The sequence below is a fragment of the Nyctereutes procyonoides genome, unplaced genomic scaffold (genome assembly GCF_905146905.1).
Source record: "Nyctereutes procyonoides isolate TBG_1078 unplaced genomic scaffold, NYPRO_anot_genome, whole genome shotgun sequence".
Classification (NCBI taxonomy): Eukaryota; Metazoa; Chordata; class Mammalia; order Carnivora; family Canidae; genus Nyctereutes; species Nyctereutes procyonoides.
Genome location: NW_026575122.1, coordinates 5738374 through 5761539, shown reverse-complemented (window position 1 = coordinate 5761539; position 23166 = coordinate 5738374). Strand labels below are relative to the sequence as shown.

The following is a 23166-nucleotide window of genomic DNA, read 5'->3' as shown; positions in this document are numbered from 1 at the left end:
AATTTTTGCCAGCACAGATGATTGTTGATGTGTCATTTCAAGAAGTTCGATGATTTGAGATCACTAGCTAGCATGCTAAGTAAGTAACTTCTTGTTTAATGTTCTCAACTGCAGTATAATTCCAACAGAAGAACACTGAGAGAGCCTAAGATACACTCTTAAAACTCCAACCTCAACTAGGAACCTCGCTAACAAAGCACACAAAATTTTTCCTCATTATTAATTTTATCCTTTCCAAGTCACATCTAGGAGCCACGATTTTCATATTAACTTAATATTTCTATCTTATTGAGAACTTAGAGTAGTACTTGTGGTTAGACACTTTACCAGATAAAAATACTCTCATCATCTGTGTGATTTATTTAGATTACAGAAATGGGTTGGAAGCTAAAGAAATCTCACTTGATAATACTTTCCGTTAATAACTGGAAATGCAATGGCATTATAGGTAGGCTAGTAGAGAGATAAACTGAGAAACAGACAGATCACAGATGAGAATATGGCATTTAAGACCTTTTTTTTAGATGACAGTGATTATTAAAAACAAAATATTTATTCTTAGATATTTTAGTTCTGTAATGATTTTGAGTGATTAAAAGAAAAAAATATTTCTTTTGCTTAGTAGTTAGATGCTACTGTCCTCTATAAATGATATTGATGGATAAAATAAATAAGAAAATAAATCAATTAGCAGACATAAAATAAAAGTTTTATTTTGTACAAGTTTATGCAATGAGAGTAAAGACATATGCTAAATCATCTGTGATACTTAAACTATTTCAGGCTTTGGAATAAACCCAAAACTTTACAAAAATATTATTTCTTATTTATTTAAAAATTTAAAACCGAAGATGGATTTTCTCAAATAATGTAGATATTTTCACACTTGAGAAAGAATATTAAATAACAAAATAAAATATTTAAAGTGAAGATCAAACACTGTAATGGAAGGGTAGAGTTGGGTAGGTAAACTTCAGATTCATTTTAATGCTGATTGTTGGAGTCAGACCAACCACATGGATAATAGGGAATTGAGGGAGAAAAGAAGACAGCAATTTCCACTAGAACTGTTAACAATGATTGCCAGAAGAAGAATATTGCTTTTAGAACTTAAAAGTTTCCATTTTAAAACCCACTTTAATACATTATTTTTAAGATGTATAATTTCCTTTAAAAAATTATATTTCTTGGGGTGCCTGAAAGGCTCAGTTGGTTAGATGTCTACCTTCAGCTCAGGTCATGGTCCCCACGTCCTGGGATCAAGCCCCCATTCGCGCTCCCTGCTTAGTGGAGAGCCTGCTTTTCCCTCTCCTTTTGCCCCTCCTCCTCCGACTTTTGCTGTCTCGCTCTCAAATAAACTAATAAAATCTTTTTAAAAAAGAAAAATAATTCTTCTTTACAAAAAGTGTTTTTCATAGCTTGATATTTATGTTTTTAGTTAATAGACTTTCTTTTTTCGAGCATTCGTAGGTTCATAGCAAAATTATGTGGGAAGTACAGAGAGTTTCGTAACCCAATCACAAAAAGGCAAATATGATATGATTCTAATTATGAGCTCCTTAGAGAAGTCAAAATCATACAAAGTAGGATGGTAGTTTGGCAGGGTCTAGGAGAGGGGGAGCTGGGGGTTACTGTTTAATGAGTATAGAGTTTCAGTTTTGCAAGATGAAAAGATTTCTGGAGAACTGAAGAACGGGAGTGATGGTTGCACAATATTACAGTACTTAAATACCACTGGTTTGTATATTTAACAATGGTTTAAAAAGGTAGTTTTAGATGTATTTTACCACAATTAAAATTTGGAGAAAAACATTAAAGTAGAAAGAGTTCCTGTATAGGAACTCTAAAAGGTAGAGTAGTTTTAGATGTATTTTACCACAATTAAAATTTGGAGAAAAACATTAAAGTAGAAAGAGTTCCTTCCAAAGCACACAACCTTCTCTACCATCAATGAAACCTGAGCATCCACTATTTTCAAAAAAGAGCCTTTGTTTCCTAAGAATCAACTTAATAGCACACCCAGGACTCTATATTTCCATGACTAAGTTATAAAACTTCAATCTCTGTCATTTTGGGGGTTCTTTTTTTCCTCTTTGAGGGTGTAAATCAATGTAAGGGAGGGTTTTATGAAACAGCAAGGCATGAAATATCAAATACATTTAGTGTCAGTTTCAGAATACACAGTTCGTTACTTTATAAATCTAACTCCTATTCCCTTGGTCACTCAAATGCTTTGTACATTAAAAAAACAAACAAACAAACAAACAAACAAACAAACAAAAAAACAAATAGGGACACCTGGGAGGCTCAGCGGTTGAGCGTCTGCCTTCATTTCAGCCTGTGACCCCAGGGTCCTGGATTGAGTCCCACATGGGGCTCCCTTCATGGAGCCTGCTTCTCCCTCTGCCTGTGTCTCTGCCTCTCCCTCTCTTTCTCTCTCTCTCTCGGTGTGTCTCTCATGAATGAATGAATGACTAAATAAATAAATAAATAAATAAATAAATATCTTAAAAACAAAACAAAAGCAAACAAGGGGCACCTGGGTGGCTCAGTCCATTAACTGGCTGCCTTCCACTCAGGTCATGACCCCAGGGTTTTGGGAGGGAGCCCTGCCTGCACCCGACTCCCTGCCCAGCAAGGAGTCTGCTTCTACCTCTTCCTCTGCCACTCCCCCTGCTTATGCTCTCTCTCTCCTTTTCTCTCAAATAAATAAAATCTAAAAACAAACAACAACAAAAACAAAACAAAAAGCACTGCCTCTACTCTCGTCAACTTATTTCTTTCAACTAACCACCTACTTGTCTCTTCAGCTAACTGTGGCTTAAATCTAAGTCAGATACAGTTTCTCCAAAAAGTTTATCTTCTGAATTCTATCAATTCCCTTGGCTTAGGTGTTTGGAATAAAAGCAGGTGTTTTTGGCTTTTCATGCATTTAGTTTATTAGAGGTAACAGACACAGGTTCAATCCCCAGCTTGAATGGGACAAAGGTCAAGGAGAAAATAAAAGAAGACTACCTCAAAAGTATTATGTCACCACCTTATAATCCAGACCAGTAGGGTTCTAGAAGGCATTCTAGAGAAGAAAAGTTTGCATTGTATGGGAATTAGTCATGTAAAGAAGAGAATCCAAAAAAAAAAAAAAAAGATTTTTAGCAGAAGTATGAATATATGCACATGATGATTCTTATGTTACCAAAATGCAGAGGTTATGGCTGAGATTGTTAGACGATATGATTAGCAAATTAGGGAAAGGATTTATAATGAACAGCCCTGAAGGCTAGGTTAAGGATGTGTTAGTGTGGCAATGGAAGCTGGTATTTGGCAGTTTTAAGAAGGATTATTTGTGGTGGATAGAAATGAAACGCCAGTCAGGAAGCATACGCCAGCCTGGCCTATGTGGCAACAATGAGTCAGAACAAGGAGAGTTATAAGAAAATCGATATATGGAGCAATAGGGTATCAGCCATAAAGAGAGGAGGCCAAAAGAGTAGCTTTGAACATGAAGAGTTTAAGAGTAGTTTTAATAAAGGCAACCTTGTGAATAGTATTGTAAGTGGTTGAAGACTTAACAGTCTCAATATTTTTGGCAATAATAACAGTAAGCACAATAAATAATTGGCTGTGGATTAAAATGACACAATTGAGGATGGAATCCAAGTGCTTTTAATTGCATCAATTTACCTCACTGTGTTATTTTTCATCAACACTCAGTCATCTCACATAGAAGAGTGGGGAAGTAAGACTATGGCACTCTTTAGAGAAATGGTTTTACTTGTCAAATGTGGGGGAAGGATTTGACAGGCCGGGACACTCACCACAATACTGATGAGGAGGACTTGGTGGAAGGACAGCAACTCAAAAGAAAGTGCTGCAAGCAAGGTACAAAGAACAGGCTACAGATAGGAGAAATATGGAGTTTTCTGAGTTCTTGCCTAATAAATTGTTTTGTATCACTTATAGTCACGGAATTAAGTCCAACACATTCTTTTCAGCTGAAATGACAATCTATTATGATGTTTCTCTAATACATATGGAACATTCAAAAAAAATTATCTTTCCATCCACGCAGATAAACAAGAGACTTTTTTATATGTAAAATCCCCAAGGTCTCAAGTCTTCTCTCTTTTTTAAAAAAATTACTGTTTATTATCTCCTTTATATTAATTCTATATTAAGTTCTAATACATACGCGCTTTTCTCATGTGTCTGAAAATTAAGCTGTATGTAGCATATATACGAGTTACATAGCTTAAGACTGATTATTTTAACAATAAAATGATTATCATATTAGACTTTTTAATGTATTTGCCTTTAAAATCTTATTTAATTTTTTTTAAATTCCTACTTAAGTTCCAGTTAAGGAACACACAGTACAATACTAGTTTCAGGTGTACAATATAGTGATTCGACGCTTCCATACAACACCCATGCTCATCAGAGAGAGTACACGCCTTAATCCTCATCAACTTTTTAATCCATTCCCCCACCATCTCCTCACTGGTAACCATCAATTTGTTCTCTAAGAGTCTGTTTCTTGGTTTGCCTTTCTCTCTGTTGTTTTTTTCTGTTGCTTGTTTTGTTTATTAAATTCCACATATTGTTTCTTCCTTTGACTGACTTATTTCACTTAGCATAATGCTCTCTATCTCTATCCATATCATTGCAAATAGCAAGATCTCATTCTTTTTCATGGCAGAGTAATATCTCACTCTCTGTGCGTATGTGTGTGTGTGTGTATCACTTCTTTATCCATTCATCAGTGGATCGACACTTGGGATATTTCCATAATTTGGCTATTGTAGATAATGCTGCTATAAACAGCATGGTGTGTAAATATCACATTGAATTAGTATTTTTGTACCCTTTGGGTAAATATCTAGTAGTGCAATTGCTGGGTTGTAGGGTAAATCCAGTTTTAAATTTTTGAGGAACCTCCAGAGTGTTTTCCAGATTGGCTACACCAGTCTGCATTCCCACTGAGGGCAAGAAGATTCCTGCCCCTAACTCCACATCCTCGCCCAACACTGTTGTTTCTTGTGTTGTTGATTTTAGCCACTCTGACAGGTCTGAGGGGATATCCCTTCATATGTAGCAATACAGGCCTACTTTAAGAAGTAAGAAAAATCTCAAACAACCTAATCTTGTACCTAAAGGAGCTAAAAAAGTGCACCAAACAGAGTCTAAAGCCAGCAGAAGGAAAGAAATAATAAAGATTAGAGCAGAATTAAATGATATAGAATCTTAAAATAAAAACAACAATGGAGCAGATCAGTCAAACCAGGAACTAGTTCATTGAAAAAATAATAAAATTAGTAAACCTTAGCCAGACTTATCCAAAAGAAAAAAGACCCAAATAAATAAAATCACAAATAAGAGAGGAGAAATAACAACCAACACCACAGAAATACAAACAATTATTAGAGAATATTATGAAAAACTAGTGAATTGTACCACCTGGAAGAAATGGATAAGTTCCAGAAACATATAAAATACCAAAACCTGAAACAAGAAGAAATAGAGAACTAGAACAGACCAATAGTCAGCAAAGAAATTGAATTAGTAATAAAAAAAAAAAACCTCCCAAAAAATAAAAGCCCAAGGCCAGATGGTTCCACAGGGGAATTCTATCGAACATTTAAAGAGTTAATATCTATTCTCCTCAAACTACTCCAAAAAATAGAAAAGCAAGGAAAACTTCGAAATTCATTCTATGAGGCTAACATTAGCTGAATATATTTATATTTAAATTTTTATTTAGCTTATGTTCCACTATGATTTCTAGGTTTTTGGTCTTACTGTTTTACCTCTATTCTGTAGCTCTATATATTCCTTTTTGTTTTTTGTTTTTGTTGGCGTTTTGCTTCATATCACTGTTTATTATTTCACACTTCCTAAAAAAACTAGTTTTCAACTTATTCCATGTTTATCACATCTACATATTTGCAATCTCATTTTTCCACAAAATAAGATAATATTTTAATTTATTGTGTAACCAATGCAAAAGTTTTTCAATTGTTTTTGAAAGATCGTTTTATTAATTTTATTAGATAATTGAATTGTTTTCTTAGCATTCCAAATATTTTGATTGTACTGTTCTCATCACTGGGTGTAGATTACTATCAAATCACTGATAAACTCTCTACGAGTTACTTAACAGAACGCAGTATCACACACTATAATACATAAAATAATATTTTATCATTTTATAAATGTTGTAATTTCCATATGCACATGATAGTCTCTACACTCACCTTTATATCATGCACAATGTGCTTAGATAATATTCTTGTTTCTGTATTTTATACTGCTGGCAGACAAATATGGCAGATTTGGTATGAATTTAAAAGTTATTTCATGATTTGGCACCTCACTCTCCCTACTCTGCCAATTATCGGGCATTGATGCTCTTTTCCAGGGGTTTTTCTCTCATTTTGCCTTTCAGGCTCTAGTGCGGTAGGAACTCATGGGACTGGTATTATGTGGTGTTTATAACTTGATGACTATTATTGTTCCTTTCCACATCTTCTCTTTCTTGGATGTACAAGTTGTTATAGAACTTTCTACAAAAAGGTAATCACCCAAGTACGGAAAACTATGCTAATATACGTGCCATTTGTATTAAGCTCCAAAGGACCTTATGTTGTAGTAGGGATATGACATAATTAAAACATAAATATTTCTTAAGGTGTGGAGATACAAATTGTTACAGAATTTTGGAGTAGGAGATTTATTTTGAGTAAAAGTAATAACAAAAGCTTCCTAAAGGAAGTCATATTTGTTCAGAGATTTTGAGAATTGGCTAGGATTTTGATAGGTAGAAATTGGTTGGAAAAGGAAGAACATGAAAAGACAAAAAAGCAATATTTTATGTCCCATAAAACTTGGCTCTATATCATTTTTTAAAAATTTTTTTAAAGATTTTTATTTATTCATAGAGACACAGAGAGAGAGGCGGAGACACAGGCAGAGGGAGAAGCAGGCTCCATGCAGGGAGCCCGACGTGGGACTCCATCCCAGGTCTCTGGGATCAGGCCCTGGGCTGAAGGCGGCGCTAAACTGCTGAGCCACCTTGGCTGCCCTCTTGTATCATTTTTATATGACCCTTACAAGTAGTTTCAGAATAATAATTTCTTGAGTTGGGAAGCCAATCCTTATCATTGTCCCAATGAAGGAAAACTAACAGCGCTTATGATATCTCTTCTTAAATGATTTATTTTTGGGTAATTATCATATATTTTCAAAAATTACACAAAATAGAGTTGTTTCTATGTAGTTCTGAGTTCTAGCTCTGAAATACAGAATCATCTACAAACCAAGCTTCCTTTCTTGACAATCATTTATGAATACTAACTAAAGTATTCTTTAGTTAGTTGTTTTTAGTATTCTTTAGTTATAGTATACTAACTAAAGTATTTTCCTAAGTATTTTCCCTTTATTAATATTTGTAACCTATATACTAAATTTTCTTTATTTTCTGTTTTTTTTAAGATTTTTTTTATTTTTTTTTTAATTTATTTACGATAGTCATACAGAGAGAGAGAGAGGCAGAGACACAGGCAGAGGGAGAAGCAGGCTCCATGCACCGGGAGCCTGACGTGGGATTCGATCCCGGGTCTCCAGGATCGCGCCCTGGGCCAAAGGCAGGCGCCAAACCACTGTGCCACCCAGGGATCCCTTTATTTTCTGTTTTACAAATAAAAAAGAAACTAGCTCAACATGGTTACTTATCATGTCCTAGGTCACGCAGTAAATGATGACACCAGGCTTCAAACTCATGTCTGTTTGAAATATTGATCATTACATTATTTTTTCTGGATTTTGTTCTTATTGATTTTTTTATAATTCTGGTGGAATATTTAGGGGATATGTATTATAGGCAATTGGAAAGGTAAAACTTGATCTTAGTAGAAAGTCTAGAAATCTCAATTTTACAGTCATCTATAGAAAATGATAGGTGATAACTGAATGAATGAATGCTTTGTAAGAAAAAAAGTATATATAGAAGGAAGAGTTGGAAGTATAGCAAATTGGATTTTGTAAAGTTTTTCACAAGACTGAGAGTATCTTTAACTTTAGTAATAAAAGAACTTGTAATTAAAAAAAAAAAGGGTCATTTGCTCATTAGTGGTTAGGAGCATTGGACCAGGAGTCCCGCTGCCTGGATTTGAAGCTCCATCAGTAACTGGACCTATAATCTTGAAAATATTCTTGGTTTCTTTTTACTTTAGTTTTCTCATCTGCAAAATGGAGATGGTAATAAAACTGATTTCATAGACTTATTTTAAATCAATACATGTAAAGCCCTTAAAATACTACCTGTGGGACAGCCCTGGTGGCTCAGCAGTTTAGTGCCGCTTGAAGCCCAGGGTGTGATCCTGGGGATCCAGGATCGAGTCCCATGTCGGGCTCCCTGCATGGAGCCTGCTTCTCCCTCTGCCTGGGTCTCTGCCTCCTCTCTCTCTCTCTCTCTCTCTCTCTCTCTCTCATTCTCTCTTTCTCTCTGTGTGTCTCTCTTGAATAAATAAATAAAATCTTAAAAAAGAAAAATACTACCTATTAATAAGTGCTGTATTACAGTTAGCTATTATTTATCTTAATATTATTGCTCCTGTTGTTATTGCTATTTTATTTCATTCTAATGGATAATCGGGATCCCTGGGTGGCGCAGCGGTTTGGCGCCTGCCTTTGGCCCAGGGCGCGATCCTGGAGACCCGGGATCGAATCCCACGTCGGGCTCCCGGTGCATGGAGCTTGCTTCTCCCTCTGCCTGTGTCTCTGCCTCTCTCTCTCTGTGTGACTGTCATAAATAAATAAAAATAAAAAAGAAATAAAAAAAAGGAGGTGATTTTCAAAGAGTAACACTCCAAAGCTTAAATGCTAGGTAATACTCATTGGGACAATATTTGACAAGATTAGCTTCAGATTATCCTTCAAACTCTACTTAACCCTTGATGATTTAATAGTATGGTACTATATTGATGATATTACAGAAAATGTTCTTCAACAAAAGTATGGCCAGCAGTTTAACCTCATAGCTTATGACCATATGTCTTCTATTGTAGAAGATTTCCTATCCACACTGTCAACTTATCAAGTAATGTCAGTGAGAACACCTCCAGCTTCTATTTAAAGATTTTATTGACACCAGAGCTCCAATTTTGCAGGGCATTCAGTAAGGGGTTGGTAAAAAGAAAAGTGAGAACATCAAGATAGTAGAGAGAGAAAACTTTGGAGACCAGTCATTATTGTCAATTTTGATTCCCAGAGAATTTTTGTTTCCAATTTATTCTCTATTCTAGGGTACACAGCATCAACGATGCAAAACTCCCTGCCTTTCCTCAGTAAAGGGTGTCCACCCATCCCATGATGTCTTTCTGAAAAAGGCAATCCTATAGTGCTTCATATCCATCAGCATACCAATGTCTGTCCTCATCAACATAAGAAAGTTGGTCATTATTGAATGAATCTCTGTTATGAAACTTTAGATTGACGTCTAGGGTTACATGGTCAGAGCTATCTCTTTGATTACCATTAAGAAGTAATTAAAGGTTGGGCATCTTGGCAGGATTTTCAATGAACCCTTCTAGAGAATAGGACTTCTTCCAAACTATTGGGTGTCACCGTCTGCCTCCTCCTTTGTACATGTCTCTGTTGCTTCTGATTCTCAGTGTTTTTTGTCCTATATCAGTTTCCTTATATTCAATTTTTATCCATTCAAGCCTGATTAGCAGACTTTTTTTCTTAGGTTTCTTTTTTTTTTTAAAGATTTTATTTATTTATTCATGAGAGACACAGAGAGACAGAGAGAGAGAGAGGCAGAGACACAGGCAGAGGGAGAAGCAGGCCCCATACAGGGAGCCCGATGTGGGACTCGATTCTGGGACTCCAGGATCACGCCCTGGGCTGAAGGCAGGCGCTAAACAGCTGAGCCACCTCGGGATCCCCTTTTCTTAGGTTTCTTAATGGTCTTAATGCAACCAATACGATAAACCAATATATCCTTCACAAATAATCGTATGAGAAATGCATAGACTTAAAGATCCTCCTCTGAACGTTTGTTTATTAACAACAAACAAGCAAAAAACAGGAACTATATTCACCCAGTACAGACTTTCCCTTAATGAAATACAGAGTAAAGTTTCTTAATAGTTGTTACCTAAGGAATTGCAGAAATTAAGAAAGCAATGAAGCTTCTTTTACATATATTCCACACTATGTACATAATATAAGTATGTGTATGTATATATCCATACACACTACCATACATATATTTTCCTCTTTAGTGCACTCCTGGTTTACTATGGCATGTTGAACATATGAATATCATTTTGCTCCCAGCTTACATGCTTCAAAACCACTGAGAGGCAATTATATTAAAAGATATATACAAGGATGAGGAGAACTGGAAATAATACAGCAACAAAATATTAGAAATTTGAAAGCATTTAAATAAGTGGGAGCTGACTTAGTGGCTCTAAGGAAACTGAATCTGAATCCTATGTTGGTAAAGTTGAAAACCGTATTTACTAGTTTACAGATTTACAGATTTACAGATCTGTAAATTTGAATCTACAATTCAAATTGATTCAAATTCAATCTGTAAATCCGAATTTATGGATTCCTCACAAAACTGTATAAGCTAGCAAGGTCAAGTATCTCATAGGAAGTGAGAGTGGCAGTGATTTTATTTTATTTATTTTATTAAAAAATATTTTATTTATTTATTCATGAGAGACACACAGAGAGAGGCAGAGACACAGGCAGAGAGAGAAGCAGGCTCCATGCAGGGACCCTGACGTGGAACTCGATCCAGGGACTCTAGGATCACATCCTGAGCCGAAGGCAACGCCCAACCACTGAGCCACCCAGGAGTCCTGAGAGTGGCAATGATTTTTAAATATAGAGAGGGCTGGTGACAAATTTTGGAGAATAGACTAACTTGAATTTAGATAAAATCAAAGAAAGAAAGAAAAGGAAGAAAAAAAAGAATAAAGAAAGAAAGAAAGAAAGAAAGAAAGAAAGAAAGAAAGAAAGAAAGAAAGAAAGAAAGAAAGAAAAAGAAAGAAAGAAAGAAAGAAAGAAGAAAGAAAGAAAGAAGAAAAAAAGAAGAAGAAGAAAGAAAGAAAGAAAGAAAGAAAGAAAGAAAGAAAGAAAGAGAAAGAAAAGAAAGAAAGTTATAGGATAAGTTGTTAAATTACTAGGTTCTCTCCACTGAACAACCCTTGTAGAAGTCTCAAGGTTAATTCACTCAAGACACAAACTATATGGAATCTGAAGAATACTGAATTTTGAATGTAGTGAAGAGATGTGCTCTCGCCATAGTGCCTTCACTCCTAGCACCATGCAAGAATATAGGCAGTCATAGGCATAGCCCTCAAGCAGGTGATTCAAAGACCCTTCTCTGAGGAATTTATAACCTAGCATTGGGAGTTCTCTAAAATTGACCCACCCAGGTCACCCACAGTGAAGTTTACAGTTGAAAAACCTTATCTGGTACTCAGAAATTCCAAGTCAGCCTTTTGCTATCTCTCTCATAATCAAAAGCAGAAAGCCAACATTAACTGGACATTTGAGTAAACCATCTAACATAGAAAATAAGGCCAAAATAAAAATGCAGACAAAGACAGTGTGAAATGAGAATGTACAGGGAGACAAATACTACAAAAACAAAACAAAACTTGTAATTTATATTCTGATAGAAATGAAAGATAGTAGGTAATCCTTGAAATAAGAACAAGAAGAAACTCTATAAAAACCAAAACAGCTAATGGAATTGTAAAAACCTGATAGTTCAATACAAACTTCAGAAAAGCCTACAGAAAATAAATAAATAGAAAAAATGGTAACATAGGAAAAAGGACATTAAAGCAACATGGATATCACTTCCAGAATTCCAAAGTCCAATAATAGAAGGTCCAGATGGAGAGGGAGTAAAAACAGATGGTAGGAAATAATTAATAAAATTAGTAAAATATTTCCCAGAACTAAAGGACATTAATTGCCAAATTGACAGTGTTCACCCAGTGCCCAGTAAAATGAATTAGAATAGACTCATACAATGACATTGAGAAACTTAAAAAATTGAAAACAAGAGAATTTTCTACAAGCTTCCAAAAATAAAAAATAAAAAAAAATAAATGCTCAGTCACACAAAAATGGATTAGGGATTTCTCAGCAGTAACAGGTAAATCAAGAAGGCTGTAAAGCAGTACAAAATTCCGAAAAAAAAAAGAAAAAAGGGCCTCGTACTAATGCTGTCCTTGCACCTACTCTGTTCTTCATGTCCTGCTCCTGAGGACACCTCATTCCCTCCATAGAGGTATTTCTGCTTTGACTTATTTCTGAGAGCTAGTTAGGGAATGGTAAATTTAGAAGCAAAAAATTCAAAGACCTCTCTCTCTGCCCATATGTCTGCTGTACTTCAGTACTTGGTTCACACTACAGCTCTGCCAACTGCCTTATTGCAAACTTCCTGGTCTTTAAGATATTCTACTAGGGTGATCCCTCTGAAATCCTCTCACCTCCCTACCAACACATCAACATTCTTTGTCTAACTCCCACTCACCGCACAGGTCTCACATTACATGGCTTCTCATCAAAGAAACCTTCATTTACACCCTCCTTCATGTCTTTCCTTACACTGCTTTACCACTACAGTAACTTCACCACTGATCATCAATGGGAATGTATTTTTTTTAGCCTCTGTGTCTTTTCTCCACAACACCTAAAACAAAACTGTGATTATAAGGCTACTTGTTTGAATCTTTGTTCAATATCCGTGTCTCAATAAATCCAGGTTCAAAGAGACCAGAGATGCTGTCTGTTTGTTCAACAACTCTCATCCCCTCGCAGAGTCCATGTTGAATCTCAATAAGTGAATAAGTGAGTGCTTGATACACTAGTTGATGTTATATCCAAAAAGATCAAAGGGCATCAACAAATTGAATCACATTGTGAAATATTTGCATAAGTCTTTTATTTTATGTATACACACGTTATCCTTTAAAGTGATAGATACATATATATTCAGCTAAAATTGTTATTTTAAAACTCCATAAATTTGGCACAAACTTTATCTATGAGAAACATTACATGAGAGGATTTGTGATATGAAATACTGGTGCACAGTTTCATTTTCTGTATATCATGGTGGATAAAAATGTAATATCAATAGTAAGTCAGAGCAGTAAAATGTACAATGCTAAAAAATAATAAATTGATTAAACAAAATAGTTTACAAAAATGTGGCATAACTAAAGAAATACTGCATATATAAAAATGATTGTCCCAGATCTCCATTTTCTCGGAGTACTGTGGTTATAAAGATGCTTTTAATGATTTAATAGCACTCTTATGAATAAGCATTATATTTATTTAAAGCTCTTTGCTATAGGGAATGAATTATTCTTAAACTTAAGTTTCCTCTTATTGGTGATGTAAGTCCAGAAAAGGTTTTCCAGTAGTTAATTTCATTAACTTACTAATCAATAATTTAAAAAAGCACATTAGTTGATTTAGTCCTCAGCAAAGAGAGTAGTTGGTAATATGAAAATATATTTAGAAGATTTAGTCATAAAAAAAGAAAGTGACAATGAACATAATACATCATCTCCCTAATTATAAGTTCCCTAATTATTAATTATATCATCTAAAGATGGAAAAAAGTTGACACAAGTTAATTACTATAGGCTTTCACTTTCAATATTGGCACAGAAAATTGTTGAAATATTTAATAATAAAGGAGAATGAATTTGGAAAATAAGCTTACCTTATTTTCTTAAAATAAGTGTAAGGAAATTGTGTTTTTATGTATTTAAATAAAACAGAACAAAAATTATATTGAATTTCTAAAATTCATATTCTTGTCATTGTTAGAGCACCTATAACTTGAAATTATATTGAAAATATTTGGTTTTTTTATTTTTTATATTGAAAATATTTGTAAAAAAATAAAGAAAAATATTCGTAATATGAGAAGCTTTCTTTTCCCTGTATATATATTTATGATATTTTCTCTTTACTTAAATCCCAAATAATCAAGGTAAGACTCAATTCTATTTTAGGTTTATTCAGTCAATGGTTTTAGTAAGTTTTCTTCTTCATAACCTTTGACTGATTCTAGATACTTCATACTCAGGCTCATTAAGCTGGCTAACACACTTCATAACTCAGCCATAAAAATGACCATGTAATGAAAAGGACTGTACAAGAGGACTTGATTTTTGTTACTTATGTGTAGCAATTCTTACTGCCAGTTTGGAGAGCTTGGCTAGATTTAATAGGAAATAAGGTATCATTCTGGATTACTGAACAAGTGGTAACATGAGTAAAAGAGTGAATTAGGAAAGTTACTTTTAAAGTTATGTGTGAGATGACATCAGTGATAATAGTACTAGGTAGCTCCAAGGGCTTAGTTCTTCACACACAAAAAAATTAAAATAAAGTAAAAATAAAAATAATTGAGCATAAACTCTCAGAATCAGCTTAATCATAACTCTAGAAAATAGTCAAGAATTTATAGAAACCAAGAGAGGGCTGAATCCAGAAAATGTCAACTTAAAAATAGTAGAAAGGCTTTGTGACATTTTCACTCACCCTTCCTCTCTCTCTTTCCCAGCTCAGTGGTAATGTTAAAGATACCAGTCCATGTTCCCAACCATTCTGGCTCTGATCATTATAACTAAAATGAAAAATTCGCTAGAGGCTTTCAGTAGCAGATTTTAGTAAGCAGTGGAAAGTATCAGAAAACTCAAAGTTAAGTCAATTGAAATTAACCATTCTAAAGAACAAAAATAAAAAGGAATAACAATAACAATACTAAATAACTAAAAAGGAATAAAGCCTAAGAGACCCATAGGACACCATCAAACAAGCAAAATGAGTATAATGGTAGTCTAAGAAGGAGATGAGAGAAAAAGGGGCAGAAAGAATATCTGAAGAAATAATAACCAAATTCTTCCCAGATTTAATTTTAAAAGCATAAATTTTCACATCCAATTGAGTACAATAAAAATAAATGTACAAATATGCACACTGCATACACATTAAACTTTTGAAAAACAAAGAATTTTAAAAGCATCAAGATATAAGAAATTTCTCCTATAAATTGTCAATAAAAATAACAGTTGATTTCTAAGCAGAAACCATGGGGGACAGAAAGTAGTGGCAGGATAACTTTAATTGGTTGAAATAAAAAATACTGACAAACAAGAACTCCATATCAGGTAAAACTATCTTTTAAAAATGGAGAAATTATGATACTCTCGGACAAACAAAACCTATGAGAATGTGGTACTTGTATACTTGACCTCCAAGGAGTAACAAAGGGATTCTTTTGACAGAAAATAAAGGATACTAGGTAATAACTTACTGCTATATATAGAAACTTAAAATGTTGATAAAGGTAACTACATAGAGAAATAAAAGTCAATATTAAGGCATTTTGGAGGGTAACTCTTCTCTATATGATTTAAGAAAAAGCAAAACCCAATATTTTTTAATCTATATTAATATACCTAAAATGGATAAAGATCTAACTTGTGAAAACAACAATAAAATGAGTGAGGAATGGAGCTATCTGAAACAGTGGCTTTATGTACTATTAAGATGATATAATACTGACAAACATATATGCAAGAAACATTGGACCTCCAAAGTATATGAAGCAAATACTGATATAATTGAAGAGAAAAATTTGCAGTTCTACAATAATAATTGCAGACTTTAACAGTCCACTTTCAATAATGGGAAATTTTTTTTTAAAAAAAGAAAAACTAGGGGATCCCTGGGTGGCGCAGTGGTTTGGCGCCTGCCTTTGGCCCAGGGCGCGATCCTGGAGACCCGGGATCGAATCCCACGTCGGGCTCCCGGTGCGTGGAGCCTGCTTCTCCCTCTGCCTGGGTCTCTGCCTCTCTCTCTCTCTCTCTCTCTCTCTCTCTCTCTGTGTGACTATCATAAATAATAAAAAAAAAGAAAAACTAGATCAATAATGAAATAAGAAAGCATATAACACTGTAAACCAACTACACCTAATACACATATTCAGAAAACTTCACCTCCAACAGCAGAATACGAACTTTTTCTTTCAAGTACATGTAAAAGTGTCCCCAGGAAAATCTATATATTTAACCATGAGAGAAGCCCCAATATATTAAAGAGAAATGAAGTACTCCGAAGTATCTTCTCCAACTGCAAGGGAATAAAACTAGAAATAAATAACACGATAAATTATTTACAAATATGTAGAAACTAAACAACACATTTTTAAATAGCCAAAGAGTCAAAGAAGAAATCAAAATGGAAATTTGAAAAATTCCTTGGAGATAAGTGAAAATGAAAATGAAAACATAACAAACCAAATTTATAGGACTCAAAGGAGAATAGCTAAGAGGGAAGTCATAACTACAAATGTCTACATCAAGAAATATGTTAAATTGGTAAACTAACTGTACACTTCAAAGAACTAGAATAAGAAAATAAAAATAAACTCCAAGCCAGCAGACAGAAGGAAATTATAAAGATGAGAGCAGAAATAAATTAGAGAATAGAAAACCAATGGAGAAGATTAACTAGACCAAAGTTTATTCTTTGAAAAAATCAAAACATTTATCTTGATTCGCTAATAGAAACTAAAGTGGGGTGGGGGGGAGAAGAGCCAAATTATTAAATTCAAAATTAAAATGAGGTCATGACTACCACCTAACTGAAATAAAAAAAGATAACTGAAATAACAAAGAGATCGATTCAGTGATCAAAACCTACCAAAAAAAAAAAAAAAAAAAGATCAGGACTAGGAGATTTCATTGGTTTTATCTAACAATCATTTGAGGAAAATACCCAAACATTATTTTCCATCAATTTCCAAAAAAACAGAAGAAGAGACAATACAATACAATTCACCATGTTAATAGAATAAAAGAGGGGAACAGACGATAATAGAAGTTAGTGCAAAAAAGAAGGGGGGGACAGAAGGACAGGAGAGAGAGAATCTCAAGCAGACTCCGTACTGAGCATGGAGCCCAACCCAGGGCTCAGTCTAACAACCCTGAGATCATACACTGAGCCAAAATCAGGAGCTGTGTGCTAAACCGACTGAGCCACCTATGTGCTTCTATTTTAACCTTTTTTAAAAAAAAATACTGATGAGAAACATGCTTATATAGTATAGCTGTCATTATTTTTAAAGTGTTCTGGCTGTTTTTATAGTTTTAGCATGATATGGAAATAGGAATCTATTTCCATTTATTTTGCTCAAGTGCTTTCTTTTATGATCATTCAGATGATTGGAACATTAAAAAAAATCTGGAATATTACTGGCTAATATCTCTTGGAACTATTACTTCAATCACATTCCCAGAAGTCCTAAAGTTTTCTGTTGGGTCTTTCCCACCATAACCTCTATAGCTTTAACTAATCTATAACTGATTTTTTTAAAATTTCCTCTCCATCAACTTCTCACACTTAGAGTTGATTTTCTTTTTCCACTGCCTTATGTTGAGGAGTGGAGTTTTGGAGGTTTTCTGGGTCTCTTAACAGGCAGAGAATCAGTTCAATGCTTCAGTCTTTCTTCAGGGTTATAGTATAAGTTTCCAATCTTCTGAGGTATAAATTAATTGCTCCTTTCTCTGTAATACCAAATTTCAGCTTCTAAGTTCTATCTTGATATGAAACTCTTAACTGATATGAAACTCAGTACATCAGCTTGTTTTTCATTCTGAAATTCAATGTATTTATAGCTAAACGTTGCTTGCTGATAACAACATAGTCTATCATTTTGCATAAAGATTCCAGAATTTAATTATGGTTATCATTATGCTTATACACCCTAATGTCAACTGCCAGTAATCTTCTGTGTTAGCCTGGGAACTCATGTTGAAATATTTTTGCCAGTTTAAAAGGCGAATGTATATTTTACACGTATAATTAAAAATTGAACAGCAATTTCAAAAATGAAAACTTTGTCTTATATTGTTTCATAAAATGAGACATATTTGACATCATAAAATAATATAATGGTGGAGTGTAACTGATTGGTTGTTCTTGGCTAATTAGAAAAGTATAGAAGCAGACATAAAGAATGCAGCGTGTATTTTAGTCAAACACCGCCACATGGAGTCACAGCATGCTATCATAATAAGCATCATATAGTCCTATAAATGGAGAAACTGGGTAGAAAAATTGTTTTATAAAGTGAATATACATATTTTTTATTCAGAGCTATCGTCATGGTATCATGTATCATATATACATTGAAAATAATGTTTTTACTTTAGCAAAATAATGCTGGTTAAATTAAATTATTGATATAAAATTTGATATTACTGGTTTTATAGTTCGGTTAGCAGATAAGATGCTAGAACTCAGGAATATTTTTTCAGAAAATCCCAAACATTTAATTAGCAGGTGTGAGGAAACTAGCACAGTTCTGTCTTTCCGTAGTGTTTATCTCAGGTGACACTTTTATTTGTATCTAGGAGAAATTTATTCTCTATATCACACACAAAAAAACTGTTGTTAAAATAATCCATTGAAGGCTAAAAGCTGAAGGCTTCTGATTAGTATGACAAAGAATGACATCTATTATATTCTTTTCCAAAGCCAAATGCTACATTATATGTAGGTCTGGAATCTTTTCCTTTAAGAATCTACCCATGGTCAAACAATGAAATTGCTGATTTTTTCTATTTCCTTTCTAGGAGGGAGCATCCCATCCACATCTCTTTTCCCCTCCCCAATTCCACAAACTATGGATGAGGAATGAAGAAATCCTGTTGCAGAGTGTTACAACATTCTTTGAGTCGAGTCAGAGAAACCTAAGAACAACAACAATAACAAAAAAAAAAAAAAAAAAAAAGCAGAATTCTGATGGAGGGCCTTAAGGGAGCTAAAGAAAGTTTTTAGAATATTTCTGAACATTGTCATATAATTTTACTTTAAAATTTTGCTCATCTTTTCCTGTTCTAATCAATGCTACTAATATTACGTATTTGTACAGATAAAGTGATTTCTGGTACACATTTACACAAAAAAGGATTTAACCCAAGCTTGTCAAAGGTTTCTTTACAAACTCACCACATATTTCTTCCTGTATACTGTAACCCATATTTCAAATTACTTTGTCAAACTGGTTATAAACCAGTCTGATATGTTCATTCATTAACTTACTTGTCAAATAACATACCCGGATTGTATGGTCTCCAGTTCTGTCTGGTAACCTTTGAACTTTGAGTCGTAAGTGAGTAATTTTTGTATTCACTAATTGCTCTTTTTCCTTCACCTCCTTCTATCAATATGGGCTCAGAAAACATAAAGCTCTTAGAGAATTCTTAGGCAATATAGAATTCTAGTGAGCAAATTTCCATCATAGATATTATTAAACAAATAAAACAAGGAGGCCATTAGACAGGTAGCTCTAGTGCTGTGACAGTTTACATAAGCAAACCAAAAGACTAAGCCTGTAAATGCCTCAAAGTTCTGAAATCAAAACACTAAGGACCACCAATCACAGTCACAAACAGCCAACTAGGCTTTGAACTATAGACAATCAAATAATTCCCTTTCTCTGCTTCCACACTTTCCCTGTATAATTCTTTCTTGGCTCCCAGCGGCAGAGTGTTGCCAAACGCTTCCAGTTTGGTACTGCCCAATTCAAACTGACTTTTGCCCAAATAGATACAAAGTCTTGATATTCCCCAGTTTACCTTCTCGCAATGTTTTCCATTTGTTTTTGCAGAACCCCGCTGTGAGTCCCAGTGTTGGTATGAAGATTATTTTTATACTGAAGACATTTGAAATTCAACATATGCCGAAGGAAGCCTACTCTGAGCTTCCCTTATTTGACTAAAACCAGCAACTTCCTGGAAATGAGGCTGCTATAAATTCCCTCTTCAAGGTGGAATCTGCCTCCAGGAGGAGGAATAAAAATAAGTCGACATAAAGCACTGAGGAGGAGAGAGACCTCTCACATCTGTATGGACAAATATTATGTAAAGTTCCTTATCTTCCCTTTGTTCTCCTAAAAACTCATTTATCTTTCTTAAAGAAACCTTTTTAATCTTCCTATAAGAGCTTTTTATCCCTCTTCCCTTTTCCCAACTAATTAGGTCTATAAACTTATAACTTGAATCCTTGAAGGAGACAGTTACTTTTTTTGTTGGCTCCATGCATAGAATACATACATATAAACATTTTTCTCCTGATAATCTTTTTATCAGCTTAATTCTCAGGCACCCAGGTACTGAAATAAGAGGAAAGGGGAAAATTTGCTCTCCTTTCCCACATTTTTTAAAGCACTACTATGATTTTATGCTACTCTCTTAAAAGTTGTTGTACTGTTTACATCTGAGTTACCTAATGCAAAATATTTATTGAATTTCGATACTCTGATGAACTCAGATTGTGAGTTTAAATTCCTTTGTCTTTTTGAAATTGTCTTATTGCAGTTGTAACTTGTAGTAATTTCATAACTTTGAAGACCCCCCGAGAAGATTGAGGATCCATTCTTTAAGATCTAATTCTGTTTTCATTCTATACTTAAAATACTATTAATTGCAAGTCCACAGAGAGTAAAAATGTCTCACAGCTGACTATTAATCGTGTTAGCATACCTTCTGGAATCTCTAAACTAAGTAGAATGTAATAAGTCATTCCATTTGCTTATTTTAATAGGCGCATCTAGAAAGGCGAGGTGTTTGGACTATCCTATTCTAGATAAAGTTGTAACTAATCTTTAAATTTTGAACTCTACATTTGATAGAACCCTTAGATTCGAACCAACATTCGGAACCTCGCAGAAAGAGGAAATAGGTTTATTCCGTTGTGGACTTGTTTTTAATACAATGTGACCCGGTTTATGGAATGCAATTTAAGAACAGTGGGCGTGAGATGTCTTACAAAGATCTCAAATAAAAACCTGCACACTGGACTATAACTAATTGAATAAAGGGACAGGACTAACCCCGCATCTGTTCATTAGATTTTGCTTCATCTCTAATTTGGAATTGGAACTGAGAGACTACTAGAGGGTTTCTGCATGTGGTTAAGGAACTCCACGCAAAATTAGAGGATGTAGGGTCGTCAGTGCTTCTATACAGAGCATGGTCAGCTTTCTGCTGAGGGAACTGACAATGGCAAAGATCAAAAACAAAAAACAAACAAAAAGATCTGTCTGGATATCTAATCACTCTTAGTATCCTTGTTCATGTCCCTACTTATGGACCAAGTACAGTTCTACATCATGCCTTTTGCTGATTTCATAAGACAAGCTTAACTCAACATTCTCTTATTCTTGCTATCACTTAAAGCAACCTGAGTTCATTTCTAGTCTAGCAAATACAATTATAATTTCTTAAAAAATTATATTAATGTAACTATGGAGAAAACAACCCTTGATTTTACACTTAAGATATGCATAGTGTTTCTTGAGTTCAGCATACCAACAGGAATATGGGATAATAAAAGAACTGGCCCGTGTCCTACTCCTTAATATACATAATGGATGTGGAATTAGAGAGCACGCACAAAAATGTTCATGGAGTAATAGATTACCTTTTAGCCTTCCTTGTCTAAGAAATTTTGCTCCAAATACATCACAAAGCCACAGATGTTAATTTCTGTTAATGTATCTATACAGTTGCTTAGCTCTGCTTTATATTGTTTTAAAACTTTACCTGCAAAAGTTTATAAAATATATCACAGTAATTTAGGATCTACTGAAAAATTAAAATGCAAATGTACTTATTGGAGAAAAGTTAACTTTATTTTTAAACAATATATAGACGACAAATATGTTAAAATATCTTAGCCATGGATGCCATTTATTTATACCCATATGAATGTGCATAAATATATAAAAATATATATAAACATAAATGATTGCTCATAGTACTTTTGCATTTATTTTATTTAAAATTAAAATTTAATATGCAATGTGTGTTTTGTTTCAACCCTGCATTTGTTGTAAATAGCTAGTGATAATTATAGCTGTAAACAAGATTATATTTCTAACAATTCTTGAAAAATAGAAAGATTTTAAGTGTAGAAATGTTCATGGCCTTCCTTTCATTGTACACAAAAGAGAATCTCTGGCCCTTGTAACTGAAAACCCAGTGTTGTTTCTAATATTAGACATGCTCTTTTCAGATACTCTTCAACGTCATCATGAATCTTTTTTTCCCCCTCACAAGCCATTTTCCTGACTGTTGGCCTCATTTTCTACAGTAGTACTTTCACGCAGCAGCAATGATGATTCTAAGTAACTGCAGACTTACGTGGGGCTATCCACCATTTATCTAAGTAGAAGAGACAACCATCATTTGGGATATCAATCTCTTCCAAAGGTTTCTAACTGGTCCTAATTGGAGATGTCCATGCCTGATCAATCCATTTCTCTAGAAAAAAAAAAAAAGATAACCTGATAGGTCAAGTTGAGTGGCATATACTTCCCTTCTCTCTAGTAAAGCATGGGCAGGTTGCTCAATAGCCTTACCAGATTGACAAGGGGCAATTTCTAAGAATAAATATTATAGGGTAGGGAAAAAAAAAGAGTACCACATTTTTTTTCCTGAGAAACAGAAGTAAATAAAATTTCCTTTTTAAATACTTATTATTGTTTAGCTCTGCTGATTTATAGAGATGGAGCCACTTGTTTTCATACTCTGAATTGATTATGTTATGTCCATAAAGCCAATATTAAGTTGGACCAAAAGCATGGACTTTGTGAGGCTTTCATATTTCTTGGGACATCTGGGATAGGAAGCATAGAGCAATGAGAATAAAGGTATAAAATGGTCTTTTAGGAACACAAGAATTAATTTCTAATCTCACCACTTATTATTTTAATTTTCTTTAGACATATGTTTGAGCATATGATAACTCTGAATTTGGACATCTTGATTTATATATTTAGCTTATTTTGAGATTAGCAAATGCACAGATCTCGAGTGAGCCAATTTTGACAATCTTACACACTATTAACACTACCCTTATCAAGATATAATATTCCAACTACATCAAGTTCACTTCTGATTCTCTCCTGTCAATTCCAAGCTCAACTCCCCCACCTGAAAGAGAAGCACTGTTCAAGATATACTTTCTAGTGTTCTCAGTAATCTTTGGAACCCATAGACATGTTTTATTTTAAATCAAGAAGGAAAAGTAGGCTTTAGG

The 23166-nt window shown here is 34.1% G+C and overlaps 1 protein-coding gene across 3 annotated transcripts in view; it reads right to left on the bottom strand.

The window, feature by feature from the left end:
* FSTL5 (follistatin like 5) overlaps positions 1-23166 on the bottom strand; it is a 635479-nt gene that overhangs the window by 442387 nt on the left and 169926 nt on the right. The gene's annotated exons all lie outside the window — the stretch shown is intronic.